Genomic DNA, 21,003 nt, shown 5'->3' with positions numbered 1-21,003 from the left:
CAATTTCCTCAGTTGTTAATTATGTAACAAGATGGAAGCAGCTTTTGTACATTGCGATTCAAAGTACTAGAAAACCAGAAATCCTCTTTCTTCCTTTATTGCCTTCAGGAAAAGCTGTGGACTAGGAGATTCATGTAGAACTACATTTTACCATCCCAGTAAAATAATGACCTGGAAAACATGAATCATCGTCCTGCATGGGTTACATTTGCACCTGTTGTGCTGAATTTTGCAGCTTCACTATCAAGCTCTTATACACGTACTTATGTCTGCAAATAGTTCTTAAACTTATTTTTCTGTGGAGAATCAGAGGTACTTCATGTTCTATCATCTTTTTGATGCTGTATTCTGAACAGATATTTTTCCAAATGTGTGGGGGTGAAAAGACAAGGTTCCAAATGAAGGAAATGTTATACAAGAACATTTCTTCTGTGCAATTGTTTACTTGATGAAGTTCAGTGAATTTTTACAAAGGGTTCTGTAATAACTTTGACACTAGATTTTATACTTACTGCAAAAGATCTGCATAGGTAAGGTTAAATCCAGGAGTATGATGGTTAAATTTAATAAAAGATGCTCTGTGGGAATAAGCAAAAGAAAAGGCTATAATGTATAGCATTTGCCACTTTTGTGATTTAAATAATTTCCTCTACCCTTGTGAATTTCAGAGTACCAAAGTCACGTAGGTGGAAAATAATACAATAAATATGAATAGTGTAAATAATATTATCAGCAATGATGATAGAATATTTAAGAAGTCTAAATTTGGAGTATTTACTAACTCTTCAAAATGTAGAATTGTAAATCATTATCATTTACTTTTGTTTGGGGGAGGGGGGAGTTGCTGTGTTTGGGCTTCAACTCAGGTCCTAGGCACTGTCCCTGAGCTTATTTGGTTCATGGTTAGCACTCTACCACTTGAGCCACAGTTCTACTCTGACATTTTTATTTTCTTTTGGTGGGCCAGGGATAATTCTTTTTTTTAATTGGAGAAAGGTTCATGGACTTTCCTTCCCAGGCTGGTTTCCAATCCAGATCCTCAGATTTGAGCTCTTCCAGTAGGTAGGATTACAACATTAAGCCACCCAATACCTAGCTTACTTTGTGTGTGTGTGTGTGTGTGTGTGTGTGTGTGTGTGCACGTGTGTGTGCTGACCCTTGGGCTTGATGTTAGAGCTTGGACACTGTCCCTGAGATTTTTTACTCAAGGATAATATATTACTGTGGGGTACACCTGGAAGTCAACTAGCTGGCCCCGCCTGTTTCTCAGTCTTGGGGCCATGTGTGGCTAAGATGGCGGCACCTAACAACAACATGCAGCTGCTACAAGTGTCTTTGGTTATAACCTGGAGGCAGTTCTGTGAGCTGTGATGCCCCGGCTCTTCCGCCCTTGATGGACAGCTCATGCCTCCCCTTCCTGCCGATCTCAGACCTGATTGGCTCCTGTGCCTTATATTAGTGGCATGTACTTGACTCCCAGGCTGTCTGATTATCCTCTGGCGAGGGAGGGCTGGGTGCAGGTGGTCTGCCAACCCTTTCCTTTCTTGGCTCGTCCAGTCGGGGCGTACCTTCCCCATCTCTCCCGCGGGTCGGGGGAGCGCGGGGGGACAAAGACCCTGACATATTACTATTTGAGCCACAGCTCCATATCTGGCTTTTGGGTGGTTAATTGGAGATAAGAGTTTCATGGATTATCTTGGCTGATCTGGCTGCCAACTGGCATCCTTAGGTCTCAAACTTCTGATTTGTTAGGATTGCAATCATGAACTACTGGCAGTGAGCTATAATTTGCATTTTATTTGAGGCTCCTGTCTCAACCTTCTATAAACCTAGTCTAGCCAAGCCTTGAACTTAGAGTGCTCTTACCTCAGCTTTTCCAGTGCTGTGAATACAGATTATTGCAACTACATTTAGATAACCTACTTTTTTATTAATGCCTGCATTTAAAAATAGAATCATAATATTCCTATAAATGTGATGATTGGTTTCATAGGTTGGTATAAGCTGCTTTTAACACATCACTGTTCTCACCCATAGAAAACATCTGAGGAGGGCTGGGAATGTGGCTAGCAGTAGAGTGCTTGCAGCTCAGGGTTTGATTCCTCAGCACCACATAAACAGAAAAAGCCAGAAGTTGAGCTGTGGCTCAAGAGGTAAAGGGATAACCTTGAGCAAAAACTGGCCAGGGACAGTGCTCAGGCCCTGAGTCCAAGCCACGGGATTGGAAAAAAAAAAAAATCTGAGAACTACTGACAGATCATTCTGCTTCAAATTATCTCACAAGTTATATCTTTTTGCCAGGACTCATATTTGTTTTTCTTGGATTTGAAGCCATGGGTGCACATGGTAACATGTACATGTACTGTCCTACGGAGGTAAATAACAATTATTCATTTGTGTGAATGGAACACACTGATGGTTGATGAACTAGAAAAGGATAGAGGACATTTATGGCACATGCCCTGATATTTATGGAGATGTAGATTGACAGAGCCAGAATGAAGGCATTCTTTCATGAAGGGAAGGGAGAGTTCATAAGTACTCTCCCAATGTTTTACGTAGACATTATTGTAGACATTTTTATTCTTGACTTTGACTGCAGTTAAACACATTTTCAATAAAAACAAATACAGAAGCAACACATAAATTCTTCTTCCAGTAATAACTGTAAATCAAGGGCACATTAATTATGGATAGAATCTTCGTCAATCATGTGTCAGAATTCAAAAATGCCTATAAAATTTCATATAGAAATAAGAAAATTATTCCAGTAGCAATCACAATTTTTTCAATAGTAAACGTAGTGATGTACAGAGCCATTACAATTACATAAATAAGGCAATGAGCACATTTTGTTAAGAACAGTGTTACCCCTCCCTAATTTTCTCCCACTTTCCCTCTCCCAGTCCCCTGATACTCTTCTCCAAGTTGTAAAGTTCATATCCAACAAAGTGTCTTGTGTGTAACACTGCTGCATTGGTTGATTCATGGTCACCCATTGGATTTCCTTAGTTTTAGAGTTTTCCCTGTAGTTTACCTTCTTTCTTTATGATTTCTGAGCTTAAAAAACAAAACTTAAAAATAAGAAGTTATGCATTACAGAGAGTTACATATATAAAAATACTAAAATGAGAATTTACAAAAATCTGATTTTTTTTTGTTTTTGTTTGAGTCAACGTCTCACTATATAGCCTAAGCTTGTCTTGAAATTGCTGTGTGCTCTAGTCATCATATTAAAGGTTTCCCTTCCTTAGCATACTGAATGTTGAGATTGCAGACATGGCCCATCATGCCCAACCTGACCATCTGATTTTTGCCACTGGAAGGTTAAATGTAAGAGATAGATAGAATAATATTAACTAACGCACCTAAGCATAATTACAATCAATGAAAGCAGTATTTTTATTTAAATTATAATTATAAGTGTCTTAATTATAAGTGCCTTCCTATAGTTCTTATGTTCCGTGAGAGCCACACTGTCTGATTATAACCATTTTTCCCAAATATCTGTTGGCAGTGATATTGAAGATTCTGTGTAAAATCCAGAAGATGTTGAATTGGTATTTGTTGAATAAATTAGTACCTGTGTTTCCTTTGACAGTGCTACTGGATTTTATGACTTGATTTGATTTCTCTATTTAGCATTTTTATGATGATTAATAGGACATTTAATGTCTATGTGCTTGAGTTACCACAACTATAAAATGAACACTCAACTCAGGTGAAAGTGTTTAGATTACGGAAGGCAATTAACTGTCCTCAATAGCATTTGACTCATGGACTAGTTTGGAAACCTTGGTAGATGCTAGTGATTATTGCCCCTCTTATATGTCATGTTATATTGTGTTAATATTGTGATGTTGCAGTATGTTAATTAGTTAATTAGGCTAACCTGATATTTGAAATCCATTCTTTGTGATTTCTGAGGAAGAGCTCTACCATTTTAACTATGCCCCTCGCCCTTTTTGCTTAGCTATTTTTCAGGTAGGGTCTCATGCTTTTTTGCTTTACCTGGCCTTTAACCATGATACTTTTTGGGTAACTGGGATAACAAACACACATCAACATATTGAGTTTGTTTTGTTAAGATAGATTCTTAGCAAACTTCTTGTCTGGGATGATCATTAACTGCTGATAGCTTCTGCCCACTACTAAGATCAGTAGGTGAAGTATTATGATCATCTTGCAGGACCTAACCCTGATGAAAAGACACTGGTTATCTTTCTTTCATTCCATTAATAATGTCATTATAATTTTAGTTTCTCCAAGATATTTATGTTGTCATTGTTTATCTCTTTCAGATGGGAAGTCTGGAGGTCTGACATGAACAAGAGGAGAAGAAAAAAACTGAAAGGTCTTCAAAGTTTTACATTCATTATCTTGGAGAAATACAGAGAATGTAGAGGTCAAAATTATTTTTTATATGTTTGGAAAGCTTAGCATATAGCGCAGTAATGTGGATGCTCAGGAAATGTGAAATAAAAACATTTTATATTAGTATCAATGGGAAATAAACACGCAGGTTAGCCTATCAAATGCTAAGCTTGGTTTGTTTACTCAAATGGCTGTCATTAAAATAAGAGGGAAAATTAGATTTCTTCAAGATCATTTTTCCAGTTCTTGTTTAAATATGCTTTTAAAATTCAGGCCATCATCACCTCAGTGTTTGATGTAATACATTTGGTTGACTTTTATCTATGGCAATAATGATGGTTGGAAATGTCAGTACCATTATGCCACAAATTGTATGTTCTTGTGATATGCCCTGAAGCAGACTATCTGCCAAGTAGAACAGCAAATTACTGGACTTAGATAATCTTCTTTCAGCAGCTTGATATTTGTATGTTTTTAATTGTCAGAGCAATTATAGAACCTTCTATTCGAGCAGTTTTTGTTATGTGGTTGGCAAATATATTTGTTTTTAAGTCTTGGGATGTATTTCTTTTGCTAGTAGGCAAGGTTTCCCAGTGTATTTGAGATCCACATTTAGAACCAAAGCATTTTCAAAAATGTTCAAACAGACTTTAGGGTCTTCCTTTCATTTTAGAGATTTCTTCCTTTGTGTGCCTTTACAGAATGCTGAGGTTGGTATGATTTTGTTGACATTATAAATGAGACCAAGTTGTAAAGCATAGAAGGGATTGTGCAGAAAGTAGAAAATCCAAAGTTAATTTACCTACATGGAGAGAACATCTGTGGTTTGATATAACAGAGGTCAATGTGAATTTCTGTGAATGTCAGTGCAATCATATTTCTCAAGGTTTCATGAATACACTTCCTGATGGTTTCACATTTATCACTTTCAACTGGTTTCATAAGTGGCAGTATCATAGATTTGATATATTATAGCATTTTCTGACTCCTATTGTAAATAGATATTTCTTCTGTTTGTAGGTCCCCTGGTAGTTTTACCTGTATTTATGACAGGGAATCCCATCATATGATCTTCATGTTATGTACAACATACATTGCTTCACTTCAGTATACATTAATGCTATGTCTCCTTGCCAACATGATCCACAGGTTAGTCATCAAGGAGTCCTTCTGGCACTGTGTACATGGAAAACCAATAAATCTGATGCCATCTTAGAACTGAAGGATGGAGACTTGCATGATGATGATTAAGTCTATGAAAGCACCTTTGATACAGTATTCAATATTAGGCATACATCTGAGTAAATAACAGAAGAATGATAGGCACTGTTATTTGTTGATGGTATAATATCCAGTATATTCAGCTTAATATACATGAGAACAATAATTAATCAAAATATCATTTCAGTCACACTTCAGATTGTGGAAACTGCTGATTTTTCTCCCCAGTGATAGGAAGGAAGCCTGGTTCTCCACCACTAATTGAAATCATAGAAGAATAAAGAAAATAAATAGTATTGAGATTTTATCATTTGCTTTCCCATATCTAAGTTTGGTAAGTGATTGAAATTTTTAGAATAAATCCCAGTTCTAACTTGCTTTGTTACTTCAGAAAATTATTCTAGCAGAAAATACTGAACTAGTAAAATGAACAAGGTGTATTAGTTAATATTGTTCTTGGAGCTATTAATAGTGAAAATGTAATGTGGCTTCAATGGTATTATTAGTAGAGGATCATAATAGCCCAATTGTTAGATGCATCTGACCATATATAGTGAAGTGTATCAAAACAAACTCCAAGAATTGGAAACAAGAGGTTTTTATTATGTAGTGTTTTCAGTTATTTCTATTTTTTTGTTTTTATACAATTTGGAAGGAGGGAAATGGAGAGGGGATACCCAGAGAAAATGAGGGAATGACTAACAGTGTTCAAAAAGAAATGTATTCATTACCTTACTTATGAAATTGTAACCCCCCATACATCATCTTTACAATATATAACAATAAAATATATTATCACAATCTATGTACTTGTATAGAAAAATATTTACTTGTGAGAAATGGCCAGTTTAATAATCGGAATGAATTTAGGCATCGAATAGTTTTAGCTGAAGTCTTTTGTGTGGTTTTTGTAAAATTACGCCCTGGGCCCCTGTTTTCTTGGGTATGAAATGTTTAAATCAAGTAAGGAAATATCTCAAATATCTATTAACTTTAGAAATATGATCCTATGTAGAAGAAAAATGCATTTGAGTAAGATTATATGACAGAAGCTATGTTATCCATAAATATCAGTACAATAGAGTGAAATTTTACTAGTGTTATTTATGGGTCAGATGCAAGTCAGTGTAAAGATTAATGAGAAAACTGAGGGTCAGAAATTTGGTGACTTGAGACATTTACTACAGAAATTTGTTAGAAAATACTGTACTAGTAAAATGAGTAACATATTAGTTAAGGTTGTTCTTGATGCTATTAATAGTGAAAATCAACGTGGCTTCAATAATGCAACAAATCTATCATCGTACATAGCTGAAAAATGCTTACATTAGCCTGGTTTAAGGGAAGACTTGGTCTTACAGCTTTAAAGATGTCAGAATAATGCAATTCTCTTCATTTGTTGGTGTTGATACCTGTTACAGCTTCAAGTATTTTGCTTGAAGTAAACAAAATAAATGTCCAATTTCCAATTTTAAACCAATACCAGGAAAGAAATGATAGACTTAATGGAACCAGATTATCTCAGAACTATAATAAAAGCATTGTATGTCATTATCATTATTAAAATTAGATGTTGTTCTATGAATCTATTGTTACTATGAAATATATAAGATACTTGACATGCTTCACCCAAACAATGCGCATTCCTGAAGCCTATGATGTGGGAAAATCCCACATTTGCTTAGAGGGTTATCTGCTGATAGACATCCAAAATAAGTTCAAAACATTCCTGAAACATGAAAAAAAGTAGACATCTGAAACAGAAAACATAAAAACATAAAATACGTATTTTTTTCATTATTTTTTCTCTTTCTTTGCTAAGTTGTGATAAACAATAGGCACTGTTAATAGCTAGTAGGTGTTGGCAGATAGAAGGTAGGTGACGAAACACATAATGTATGCAATATGATAAGTTGCTAATTACTTCTCCAAGAGAAGGGCAAGGATCTCATCTATTGGTCATAGCAACGCTCCAGGAGCTGGGGTAATCATCTTCTACTTAGACCTTTAGGAAACTGAATAACTGTTCAACTACCCACAATTAACACTGGAGCAATTATGCTTTACAACCTTTGCTACTCACCTATCTTAAGCAAAATTAAATTCACTGCAGCAGACCAGCTGGGTCATAAACTCAAAGAAAGAAGTGGACAGCCAGGCGAGGCCATCATGTAGAGTCACTAGAATAGCTCTGAAGATCTTGATGCCTAGGGTTCATAAGAGGACTCATGAACTGCCATGGGAATGATTAAAGGGAGCTCTGAAACTAGAAGGTGGCAAGAGTGCAGAAAGGGGAGTGGGTGTTTATCAGAAAACCCTCATAGTGTTTGAGTCTTGAAGGTCATATACTTATGAAGAATGGTAAAGATAGTTCACTGGAAGAAAATATATTTACCTGGCAACATGATGCAGCAGGTAAAGGTCTTCTTAACCAATTTAACCCCCTGTACCTTGCTAACTTTGCAAAGTAAATATGTGTTAGGAACCCATAAGTATTTACTTTGCAAAATAAGCAAATGAGCTCTTTATGACGGATCTTTTGTCAGTAGCAAATTTTGGACTTCATTTTCCAAATAAAATGAACCATTGAGGGAATTAAATATAGATGTTTAATGATTCAATGTACATGTTTAGCATTATGAAGAGAAGTAATTGAAAAAGAGAAACAACAATTGGTAAAATCTGTTATTGGCATTTACAGTAAGCAAGTGAATATGAGGAAGATGGGGATACATAATAATGCAGTTACTGTTTTAACAGAGAGTGCTCTCCAAAAATTCATTTTCAAAGAAAGGAATGAAGAAGGGCTGGAAAGGAAGACCAGGTTTGAAAAGAAAGTATTGGAAGCATGTGTCAGTTGCCCCCAGGCGAAATGACCTAGTTAGAAGCTGAGTCATGGCACTTCCTACCTTTTCTTTCCAAGGAATCTGGGCTTGGGCTAGGGAATACTCATTATGTAACTTTGGTGCCACAGTTTCTGTATGATTTTCTGCCTTCCTGATAGCCCTTTCCTGATTCATCTTCATTTTCCCTTTTTAGGATGATGCTCGCTGGTATTAGCAGACTGTTCTCATCACAAAATCAGAATCATGATATTGACATCAAAGCAGACACAAAGATGAATGGAACATATTACTCAGAAATAAACCTACATAGCTAGATCTGAATTTTAACAACAACAACAAAAAACATACATTGTAAAGAATGATTGCATCTTCAACAAGTGCAAGAAAGCAGAAAACACATAAGCATAAAATGAGGAATGCTTAAACATAAAGTAAATTCCAGGTGCTGAGAAAACTGTTGGTAGTGATTCTAGATCTTTACTAAGAAAGTAGATCCCTATTTCTTACCTTATACAAAAATAAACTTCAAATGGATTGCATCTTATTATTAGATCTAAAATACAAATGTGCATATACACACTAACTAAAGGATGGTTTACTTAGGGGAAGAGTCTAAAGGTGTAATTCCTCTGAAAATCTATTGAGCTACTTATCAAAATGAATACCAGGAATTGGAAGCAGGTTTTGGGAGGAGAGAAAAGGTGAGGGGTTACCTGAATGGAGGGAGGAAATATATTCATTATATTCAATGTACATTGTAGAGAATCTGAGCTAAGTAACTTGAGGATAGGGAGGGGAGGGAGGAACTGGAGGAGAATGATGGAAGGGGTGACCTTGATTAAGAAGCATTGGACTTAAAAACTGACTTATGGAATTATAACTAATAAAAATCATTATTAATCATAAAATTTTACAAATTTATAAATTGACATGTTAAATTTTAAACTACTTAACAACGATAAATAAATTAAACAAAACAATAATAAATAAATCAACAATAACAACAAAAAAAACAAACCAAATACTAGCAAGGATGTTAGGGAAAAAGAAATTCCCATATACTTTTGATAGAAAATGTAGACTATTGTAGTCAGTATGGTATTCAGTCATTATAAGAGCTTTTATTTTAAGATTGTAGTTTGGAGCTAGACAACTTAGAAGAGACACCAATGCCTGCCATGAATTGGACCAAGGACTTTTATCTTCCAAATTTTCTTTAAGGCTCCTCAGTAATGTTGGCAATTTAATATCAGAAACCATGTTCCATGCGATTTGAACTCCCCCCTCCTCTGATCAACTGGGATATTGTTTTAGGTCATAGTTCTTTAGTTTTCAATGAAGTATTCATTTGGGAAATAAGATAAAGTCAATGTTCAATATTTTTTACTTTGGAACTTTCTACCAAGTCCTCCAGACTGCTGGTATGTATCTTTACTTACATGTTCTCCTATTAGTCAAATAATATTGTAGAACCCATTTAGAGTTTCTTTTGCACAATTTAGAAACAGAGTGCATTTTCCGATTGTCAGCATAATTTGAAATGTGACCATTTTCACACTTTTATTTGGAAGTTGATCAATAATAGTTTGATTTTGTGTGTGTCTCTCTGTGTGTGTCTCTTTCTGTGTGTGTGTACATGCAGATGTATTTGTTTATGTGTGATTCCATACCTTCCTGGAGATACTACAGTAGGATATTCAAGCTTCATCAGCACAGAAATATTTTGCCATTCTGCTTTTGAAGATAAACCCTCATTAATTTATCTCAACAGGATTTCTTTTTTGAAATAGGACTGCTAGTGATTCAGCTTTTAGTTTTAGAATCATCATGATTTATAGTGAAATGAAAAGAAAACATAGTTGTATGAAAATGTTGTGTGGTGAGTTAGTGAGCATTAAGAAGACATAGGAAAGATGGTAGGGTGGGTTTGTTGTGTTTGTGTGCATGTGCTGGGCACAACTGTGTGTGAGTTTCCCGACATGAGGGAAATACTCCAATAAAACTGAACGGAAAACATCCTGTTCAAACTCAAGTTTGCTTCCTTAGCCAGCCTACTCATATTTTTTCCTTGAAAATTAACCTTTGAAAAAATGTCTTCTCATTGTGGACTCAACTTGTTTTAAGTGAAAAGAAGAACTCCAACACAGTCTCATATAAGAACAAATGTTCTCTAATGGAAGAGAAAACAAAGACTCTGGGCACTTTTAGTTTCTTCTTCCTGGTGGATTGTGAGCCATGTGTTTCTCTAAAATACCTAGTCATTTCTGATTTCTAGACAAAGTCTGAATTATTTCGGATTTGGTTGATTTATTTCTTTGGTATATATATATATACTTACATACATACATACTTGAGAAAGCTGTAACAGTGTAAGAGGAGGCCACATTTGGTGATAAAACAAAAATCAATTACAGGGTATGTATTAACAAGAAAGGAAAATATTTTGTCTAGGAAAATGTACAGAAGGTGAACGTGGTGGTGGAGCTATTTAAAATGTCCAAGAGACTGATGAACTGCTAAGTATTTATCCCAGGGCTTATCAGAGTTCACAAAAGCCACAGTCTTTTTATGGCTTCCTCTCAGCTTATGTGATAATCAATTTTACTCTAGGTGTTAGAGACCACATTGCCCAACCCATATAAAGCCTCACCATTAATGATTGGGTAAGAGTGCCTAAATTTTATGTTACAACACTGTTGTTTATCTTTGTCTAGCAATTTGAATAGACTTCTCATTCAATGAATGAACACATCTATACATCAATTTTTAAAAACAGAAAAGAAAAGTAAGGGTTAACTATTTATTCAAACGGTGGTACACAGACTTCCCTTTTTCTTTAGCTACTGAAATCAGTGGATGGGATCAGTGTATTAAAAAAAAATCAGGGTCAAAGTATGATTGCTAATGTTCCTTCTTTAAAATTATTCTTTATAATACCTACATACAAGCTCTCTCAATTTTGTACTGGGATAACTCATGCCAACCCCTCTATTTGCTATTAGAATGTAAAGGGCAGAGTGGTATTTTTCAAAGTTTACAGATTATCTCCTGTCAGGAATACCAGCTTTCATGATGCCATAAATGGAACTGCTGACTGCAGAGATGATTAAAATAATTTTAGGTGGTCCTACTTCCTGGAAATCAAGATATCCTGTGTGATATCACCATGGAAACAGTCAACTTCCAATACCTATAGCTACTGTTGCAGATTGCATTTCCTGTTCCTTAGTCTTATTTTTTCTATCATAAGTTATTAATAATTATTCAGCAGATAGACTCTTCTCAATGCATTCCCTCAAAAGCCTGTACCATTATAGTCACACTGAATCACTTTGCTATTAATGGAATCCTGATTCTAGAGCCTAACATTTGAGTTTACATGGAAGCTTTCCATTTGGCAGATAGACAAATAATGAAAGTCTTCTTTCTTCAACTGGGAAATGTTGATAACAAGAGAATTGACCTAATATGGTTCATTGATTAAGTAAGGTGATAATTGTAAATACTTGACAATAGTATCTTGAAATAAATAAATCATATTTGTGTTATCTATTTGTAGTTTGTATAAAATTAAGTGATTTTGGTTTATGCTTCTGAAGTTGTGTATATAGATCTTCAATTTCTCTCTCACTTTCATTGTAAGTCTGTGCACTACATTGTTTCTTCCAATGGATTTAAAAAGTTAAATTTAAATTTCTTTACTTCTTTCCCTTAGTGAGTCAAGCACCTATGTTGCACTGTACTGTCTGTCATCAGTAGTAGGAATAGAGAATTTTTCTTGGGCTTGGATAGAATGTGTTCTTTTCCAAAGGGCAACATTTCTAGTTGCAAAGACTGAAATAAACCATAGTAACTGTTCAGGAGCAAAATGTCTTGTGTCCTATCAGCTTATAGAGTTAACACCTTCACACTCCTAGCAACAGGCAATATTCCTTTTACAATTAGTGAGCATCTTCCCTGAGACACAAACACTCATTATTGGAGATTACATACTTCTGTGAAGAACAAAAGTAGGTCCTTTTAAACTATAAATTGATAGGTATTATCAAGAGCCCAGTGAAGTAAATGTGGGGGGAAAAGGAAATCAATTTCTTTTGGAACTTTACCATTATCACTGAGAAATCCATTTTGAAATGTCTAATTGAGTGAGTTATTCTCACATGTACTAAAAAGAGTCCTTACATTTGAGATCTTGCTTGTGTGTTTGATAAAATTGATGGAGTCATTTAAAAACTTATTGTTAAATATAATTTCTGTAAGTGTTCAGTAACTCAGTTGTTCATTCATTATATACTTGTTGACCATGTATACATTATAATCTCAGTACTGTGGAACAGATTTCTGACTCAGCATGGATTTTCAAGGGTCTTTTTACCAGCAGAAAGTGAAAATTTTCCATGTGCTTTGGTTAAAAACAAGACAAAATAATGTAAAATAAGCAGATGAATAAGTAGGCCAATTTAGGTGAACAGATAGCAAGGAAAGGAGGGCATCATTAGGATGCATAGAATAGTTTTTACAGTACGCATAACACAAAAACAAGTCATGGAGATGCAATAATAAATAAAATACATCATCTCTGCTGGAGCAGAAATGCAGAAATTGAGGTGGTTGAAACATAGAGGACAACATGAATATGCTGGGGCAGGAAAAACTTTTGCCCAGAGACTTCCAAAGAGTCTATGGGTTTGAATTCTATAAATAGACAATAAAGAGATAATTTCTCTTACTGTCTGTTTCATTTCAAAAGAATGTAGGTTCTTTAGAATTTTTCTGTTTATTTTCTTTTTATTTTGAACAAGTTTCCTACAAAGTAAGGCACAAAACTAAGGAAGAATGAAATGCTGAATATCTAAAGTTTGTAATTGATTGGAAGTCAGAGCATTTCAGTGCAAAGTTTTGCATTTATATTTACTTGCCTAATCACCCCTAATACAAAATCAAGATTTTTTCTTAGTCCCTGCCATTCCTTTCATTCTATTTCACTTTTCCAGCTTCAGTTTTTATTTTTAAGCAAGAGGTTTCTTGTACATGAAATGGTTCTTTGAAAACAACATGCACTGAAGGGAAAGCAGGTCAGCCCTAAAGGAAAAAGCACACTTATTAGAGAACACACAACTGTGAATAAAGAGAAGGAAGCTTTTCCTTCTATGAAGAAAAAGTTTCCTAAAAGGGCAAGGGATGCTTTTGAACTCACTGACAAGACTGTCTTTTATATCCCCCAAAGGTCAGATAATAATTGAGATTTGGTGTTTTTTTTTTTTTTTTTTCTTCTCCATAGCAACTTCTGCTAAGTGAATCTGTTAAAGTTAAGCACTTAAATTAACTGAGCTGAACATAGACCTAAACATCCCTAAGGCAGAAAGTGACTTTTGCTTTGACTCTCCAAACTTTCATTTCCCTGGTGACTTTCATATCCCAGATACCCCAAAGTCATTACAGCTTAAATATAAAACACAGGAGATATTAGGAACAGTTTCCAGCTTTGGTTTCCACGTTTCTAGGATGTTGTTTTGCAGAACTTGGGATTTCTCTGGACCAGATTTCCCAAGGTTCTATGCTACATTGACTGACTTCAACCAGTGTTCATGTAACCATTTCCTGCCATTGCATATAATTTTCTGTTTCGAGAGTTTTCATGTCCTTGAATGAAGCTTTGTATCTGGTTCTTCCTTCAGTATCCAGCTTAGAAGCAACCTTGAATTGACTGGCCACAGTAATAATTTGAACTGACTTACCATAGCAATAATTTCTTATCTTGTTGTTTATTTTGTCTTTATTTTCCATATTTCCATCCTTTATATGATACAGTATTCTGCATTCTATTATATTATAAAATACAAAATTCCTTGTTCCAAAGAGAAGAATGCACACCTCTTTTTTTCCTGTTTTATTTTATGTTTGAAATTACAAGGTTTTTGAAGATAAATTTTATATTAAGAGTTACTAGGGATAAAGATGTAGCTCAGTGGTAGAACACTTTGCTAACATGCAAGAAGACCTGAGTTCGATCCATAGGCCCATTAAAGAAGTATGTAAATGAACACATGAAAGAAATAATAAAATACAAAAAATAATGAATAATAGTCACAGTAATTCATGGATTATTAATACATTTACAATTGAACAGACTTTAACATCATCTTTGACAAACATGTTGTTTATCCCACTACTCTGTAGGATATATGTACATGTATTCAGATATAATATGTTTATATATATAATGTATTTAGTATATGCAGTTACAATGGCTCTCTTACTAGTGCAAAATAAAAAAAAATGCAAGTACTATGCTCTTCAAAAGACCGCCATTGCTTTTTTGTCAAATATGATGAAATCATTAAATGTTTTACATATTATAAATATTCCATGAATAACATTATAAAGTTCTTAATTATGTGCCTCTTATAACTTTATTTATATGTCTCAATAAGTATTGGTATTGGCTGATATATTTGCAAGATATTTTTATATGTTATTTAAATTTGTTGTGATAGTAGCTCAATTTAATTTATTTAATGTTGCCTTAAGAAAAAAAAGATTATCTTTTCAAAATACTTATTGTTTGAAACAGTATACAAGGAAACCTTCCTCTTTGACTATACTGCTCTATTCTAGTGCCAAAGTGTAAAAATCCAGAGGAGACATTATGAGGATACATGATGAGTATGGACGAAATTCTTACACAGTAACAAGGCATGCATTTTAAATATTCTTAGCTTTCAAATTGGGTTAAAATATATGGCACTGTTATTTGGAGGAATTTCTTCTCTTAACACTACATTTTTTTTCTCCCATGTTTCCTTAACCTCTGGGAAGTTATTGCCAGTTTTAATAAGTCTCATCCAATTAGTTTACCTCAATGACGCTCTGAACTCCAAAACTCTGATTTCATTTTGATCTGGAATTCAGCTCAAAAGAACAAAAGTCAAAAACACAGGTCAGCCTAATTCATGACCACAACACGTTCATACACTTAACATTTGGCTACACTTTTTTTCTGAAATGAATTTATTTAAATATTTGATTTTTGTATAAGATGGCAATTGTTTCTAGAAACAATCACAGGGTCCAAAACTTTCCTAAAAGGAGAAAGGAATGCTTTATAATCCAGTGATGAGCTTCATTGACTGTTTTTGTTACCAGAAAACACAGCATCTACCTCAATTCCTTGTGCCCAGAAGGATAAACTTATGGAGGACTCAAAGCACTATTAAAATGAAAGAAAAGTTTTACTAAAGTGAGATAGACTTAAAGGGATCACTGGGATTGAGCAAACCTCCATAGCACCAATGCTTTGTTTGGCAAGGGCTTTATTGGCATCAAGGTTAAATGTGGGCTCTTCTTCACTTGGTGTGAACTCTTATGGGTGGCTGTTGACTGATCAATAGCGTTGTCCAGAGAGTCAGATGGGTCATCAGCTCATCTGGCTCCCTCAATACTTTTTCTTGCCAGTCCTGGAGCTTGAAGCCTGTCCCTGGGCACTATCCCTGTGCTTCTTTTGCTTGAGCCACCACTTGAGCCACAGGGCCACTTCTGGCTTTTGTAAAACACACACACACACACACACACACACACAGACACACACAGACAGACAGACAGACAGACAGACACACACACACACACACATACTTTACTGGGGTTTCCTAACTAGGCTGGATTTGAACCCCAATCCTCAGTTCTCAGTCTCCTAAGTATCTAGGATTACAGGCCCCAGCCATGGGTGCCCAGCAATTTTGTAAGTGTCATATTTACTTCACGTTTCCTGAGATTTATTTGATAAAACAATTGGTAAATCAGACATTTTTTTTAAAGATTAGAAATTGGTATTTTGTGGGTAGAACAGATTTTATCAAGGACTTTGGTTAACCACATACATTGCTCTGGCCAACTGAGATGTTATGCTTTCTACATGCCTCATTTTTGTTTAACTTCATGTTTTGTGCCCTATTTGGAGCCAAATCTTTCCTTCCATCTTCCTTCTTAGATTTGTACTTTGAAATCACCCAAGTGGCTGGAGTCACGCTGACTCTAAGAAAAGCACACTCAAAAGATGTAGAGAGAATTCTATGCTGACAAAAACAGCCACCTCCTGCCTTCAAAGCCTGTATTTTGGCTTCTTTGCTCCCCTGTGCCTTTTATTTCATCTAATTAATGTGTTCTGAGTTGGAGTGAGGGCACGGCCACATAAGGATAAATTCGAATTCATCAAAACTCTTCAACAACTTCTAAGATGATTTATTCAAATCACAAGTCATTCATATGTCCTATCAAAAGTCTTCAAACATCAGTAGAATGTAGAGAAATCATACCATAGCATTAATAGGCACAAAATGTACAAAATTGGTCTTCACAGTTATCCAAAATCATATAAAAACCACCAACCTTGCTAACAGGAAATTCATTCATGAAATTCATGCTTAATGAAATTCAACACAAAGATGTATTTTATTTAAAAAGTTGAGGTTTAAATTGCTCTTTGATAAAAAAAGAAATTAGTACAACACGGAAAAAATTACATTGACATTGAATTAATTCTTCTGGTATGTAAACAAATTATTTTTTTCTTCTGTGGTCATAGTCATTCCAAAGAAAAAGGGCTCAGATTTAAAAGGGCTATTCCAGAAAAGGTGAGTGATACTCAAGAATAAAATTTAAGTAAAGAAGGATCATTTACTTTAGGAGCATGAAGTTAGTAAACACATTTCTCTAACAAGTTACAAAATGCAATCATTGCTATATCTCTGTTATTATTAAAAAATGTGCATATATAAAATTCATCATTTTAATTATTTTTGAGTGGTATTTCCTATATTCACAATATAGTTAATTATCACACTACTTCAAAAAGAAATTCTGGTTCCACTGAATTGTTCACACTTTCCCATTTCTCTGGCCCTGGCATGCACAAATTTATTTTTCTCAATGTTTTCTTTGTGTGTGTGTGTGTGTGTGTGTGTGTGTGTGTGTTGTTTTGTTTTTACCAGTTTTAGGTATTTCTTGTAAATTAGATCACACAATTGTTAGAATGGCTTCTTTTAAAACATGTTCCTAGAATTCATTCCTATTGTAGAATGTTTTAATGTTTTGATGGTAGAATGTTTTTATGGATGAACAATATTAAATAGATCTCTCTGATTTTGTTTATAACTCCACAGCTGATGGACATTTGGTCTCTGTTTGTACCATTTTGGCTCTTATATATGAGTATATAGTTCCCAGTTTTTGTTTGAATGCTCATTTTTACTTCTTGGGGTACACACATAGGAAAAGAATTGCTGAGTGATTTAAGAGTTATATGCTTACTATAGTAAGGAATGACCAAATGTTTCCCTTAAGTTGTAAAGTTGCCTATTGATCTGAGGCTTTCCTTTTTAATGTAGGCTTCACAACAATAAATTTCTCTCCAAGGCTTGCCTTTCTTCTTTCCCAGAAGCTTTGGTATGTTATATTTTTATTCTCATTAATCATTAAGTATTTTTAAATTTCTTTGTGCTTTTTACTTTGACCTATTCATTTTATGTGGTTTTACTTTTTTATATTTTTACTTTCCAGCTTTCTTTTCTTACTGAATTTTATTGTCATTCTGCTGTTGTTGCAGAAAATAATTGGTATGGTTTCTTTCATTTGCAGTTTATTAAGACATATTCTAAAAAAATACAGATATATGTTGAAAAACATTCCACTTGCACTTGAGAAATATGTGTATTCTCTTATGCTGGGTAGTATGCTATGTATACATGTTGTGTTTAATTGTATTTGTGTTTAATTGTATTGTGCTAATTGTATTGTTCTAGTATTCCATTTCCTTTGAGCTCCTGTCTAATTTCTATAAATTATGGAAAATACAGTTATTGTTGAAGAATAAATTCTAGATATTTTTATGTGTATAATTTGTAGTCTTTTCTGAATTGATCTATATTAATCATTGTTATACCATTTTGATGGCTTTGCCTTTTATCATTATCAGTATTCCTTATAAGAGTTCTTGGCTTAAGATCTATTTTTTGCTGACATTAGTATAGCTTCTTCAAGTCTCTTTTGGTTACTCTTTTTGTAGATTTTCCTTTTACAGATTTTCATTTTCAACTTAGTTTTATTTTTATGTATAAAGTGAGTCTCTTGTACACAATAAACTGCTGGATTGTACTATTAAATATATTTTTACCAATTATGCATTTGAGAGGTCAACTTAGTCCATTTACATTTAACGTAATTGCCATTGATACAAGACTTAAAGGCAATTTCCTTTTGGTTTTCATAATATCTCTGTTAGGTGCCTTTTCTCATAAATATCTGTGCTAATGGACTTCTAAAGAGAAAATTATTTTGGTTCTTAGTTGTGAAGCTCCTAGTTCTAAGATCATGGTGTCTATTGCTTTGATGTTCTAACAGGGGTGCTAAATGGAAATTTTCTGGAGTATGTGGCAGAACAGACTGTTTTCCTCATACAAAAGGAAAAAGGGCAGAGAAATGGAGTGGGTTACCTTAAGCCCCTTTGAGTAAATACCTCCAAAGGCCTAGGGCCTGTCCATTGGATTCCACTTGTAGTTTCACAGCCCCTCCCAACAGCACAATACTTGGGGCCAAGCCTCAGGATTCACATTTCAGCAGTATCTTACAGCTGTTTTTCTTTTTTCCACACACATCCTTTTCATTATTGTCTTTGCTTGTGCTTTCCAGAAGATTTTTACTCAGTACCAAACTATTCTGATTCCCTTTCATTAACATTTATGTGCACACTATAGATATTTTCTATAGATAATTTCCTGGTAGTTGCTACAGGAATTACCTTTTTCATCCATAGTTATTTGACACTACTATCACTATCACCAGCACAAATGCTACCATGTCTTGGGTCTTTGAAGATTTTACTGCTTAGCCAAATTTACCATTTTGTATTAGCTTCTGTCCTTTGCTTTCTTGGAGTCTAAATAGGTTAGCTGGAGCTGATATTTAGGGTTCTACTTATCAGATAAATCTCAGAATCTTTCCAGGTCTTTTCCAAGCATATGTCCTTTCAGGTTTTCGAGTATAGAATTTACCTTTGTGAAGATAGTTTCCTTCCTTATCTTCTGTCTTCCCATATGTTTTTCTTTTTCCAGCTGCCTCATTGTAACATTGCAATATCTTGCTTTAAACATTTGTGACTAGTATTTTATTTGTTTTTCAGTGCTTTCAAAAAAATGCTTCCTGGAAAACACTGAGATGGGTAAAACCAAAGCATATTCCTGAACTGACTTAGGCAGCAAAAAATTCAACCACAGATCAAATGATGCACCTGCAATTATATGTATGTGTGTATATATATGTATATATATGTGTGTTTATACACATATGTGTGTATACGTACATGTGTATATACATACATACGTATATGTATGTGTATATATATATCACCAGAAATTCTGCCTCACACTTCCTTGCACTGTCACGCTGAGAACTAAATGATAGTGGCAGGTAAGTCTATATATTTTCCTACATAATTTCATCAGTTTCTTTATACTTTAAGTATTCTTAAGTATTCTTAAGTATTGTTTGTCTTATGGTTTCTGTTGTTATTGCTTGTTTGTAGGTTTATGTTTGTTTGCTTTAATTTAGTTTGATTTCAGAGTCAAAATTTGATTCTAACTGTATTTTTCTAGTTGATCATTGCTTTATTGGAAAGAAGTACTTTTAGAGATTCTTACTCCATCATTTTCAGAGACACTGCATCCAGAAGGGATTGAGAAGTAAAGAGGAAAAAATGATAGAGGATTCAAGAAGAAAAATGAAGGACATTTTGGTACATATATTCAACAGGAAGATCTTAGAAGCTGTCATCCTCAGAGTGCGGAAACATGCCAATTCAGACAGCAAGTGTATATGGTTTGTGTTGAGAAATAGGTTCATGAATATTGGAGAATTCTTTGTTATATTCAGAAATAGAATGGACCATTGTAGTAACTGACAAAAAGTTATAATGGAACTTAAACTTAGCTATTAATTTAAAAGTGAGTTATTGTTTCCATTTTTATTTTCTTAACAAAATCAAAATGTGAAAGTAAAGATAATTATATTTTTGAAACTGAGTCTAGCTGGCTGTGAACTAGTGATGTTCCTGCCTGTGCTGCCCGAATGCTGAGATTCCAGATGTGTACCACCATGCTTGTTCAGGAACATAACTTTATTAACATACTTTATTTTCCTCAAACTTTTTCATAAGCAAAATGCATACATATTGTATGTGTTTATGTTCCCTTTTTGTCAGATATCAGAGTCTTCTTAACATTTTCACTTCTAAATTAGTTTAATGGAATATAAGAAAATAATTCCAATAATGGAATTTAAAGAAAAATATTCTTTTAGCTCTGAGTATATTCCTTTCTCCATGTGAAATTTTCTAACCTCTGTACTGTTTCTCAGTAATGTTTGCCTTCAGCTCAGATCATTTGCAACATGAAGCAAACAATGCCAGGAAAGATTTTCTTTTATATTTTCAAGAAAAAGTAATCCTAAATGCAAACATAATTTCTGTTAAAGATGTCTGTGGATTACTTGCCAAAGAACTACCATAACGAAG

This window comes from Perognathus longimembris, chromosome 4 (assembly GCF_023159225.1).
Source record: "Perognathus longimembris pacificus isolate PPM17 chromosome 4, ASM2315922v1, whole genome shotgun sequence".
Lineage (NCBI taxonomy): Eukaryota > Metazoa > Chordata > Mammalia > Rodentia > Heteromyidae > Perognathus > Perognathus longimembris.
This window is presented reverse-complemented; position numbering follows the sequence as displayed.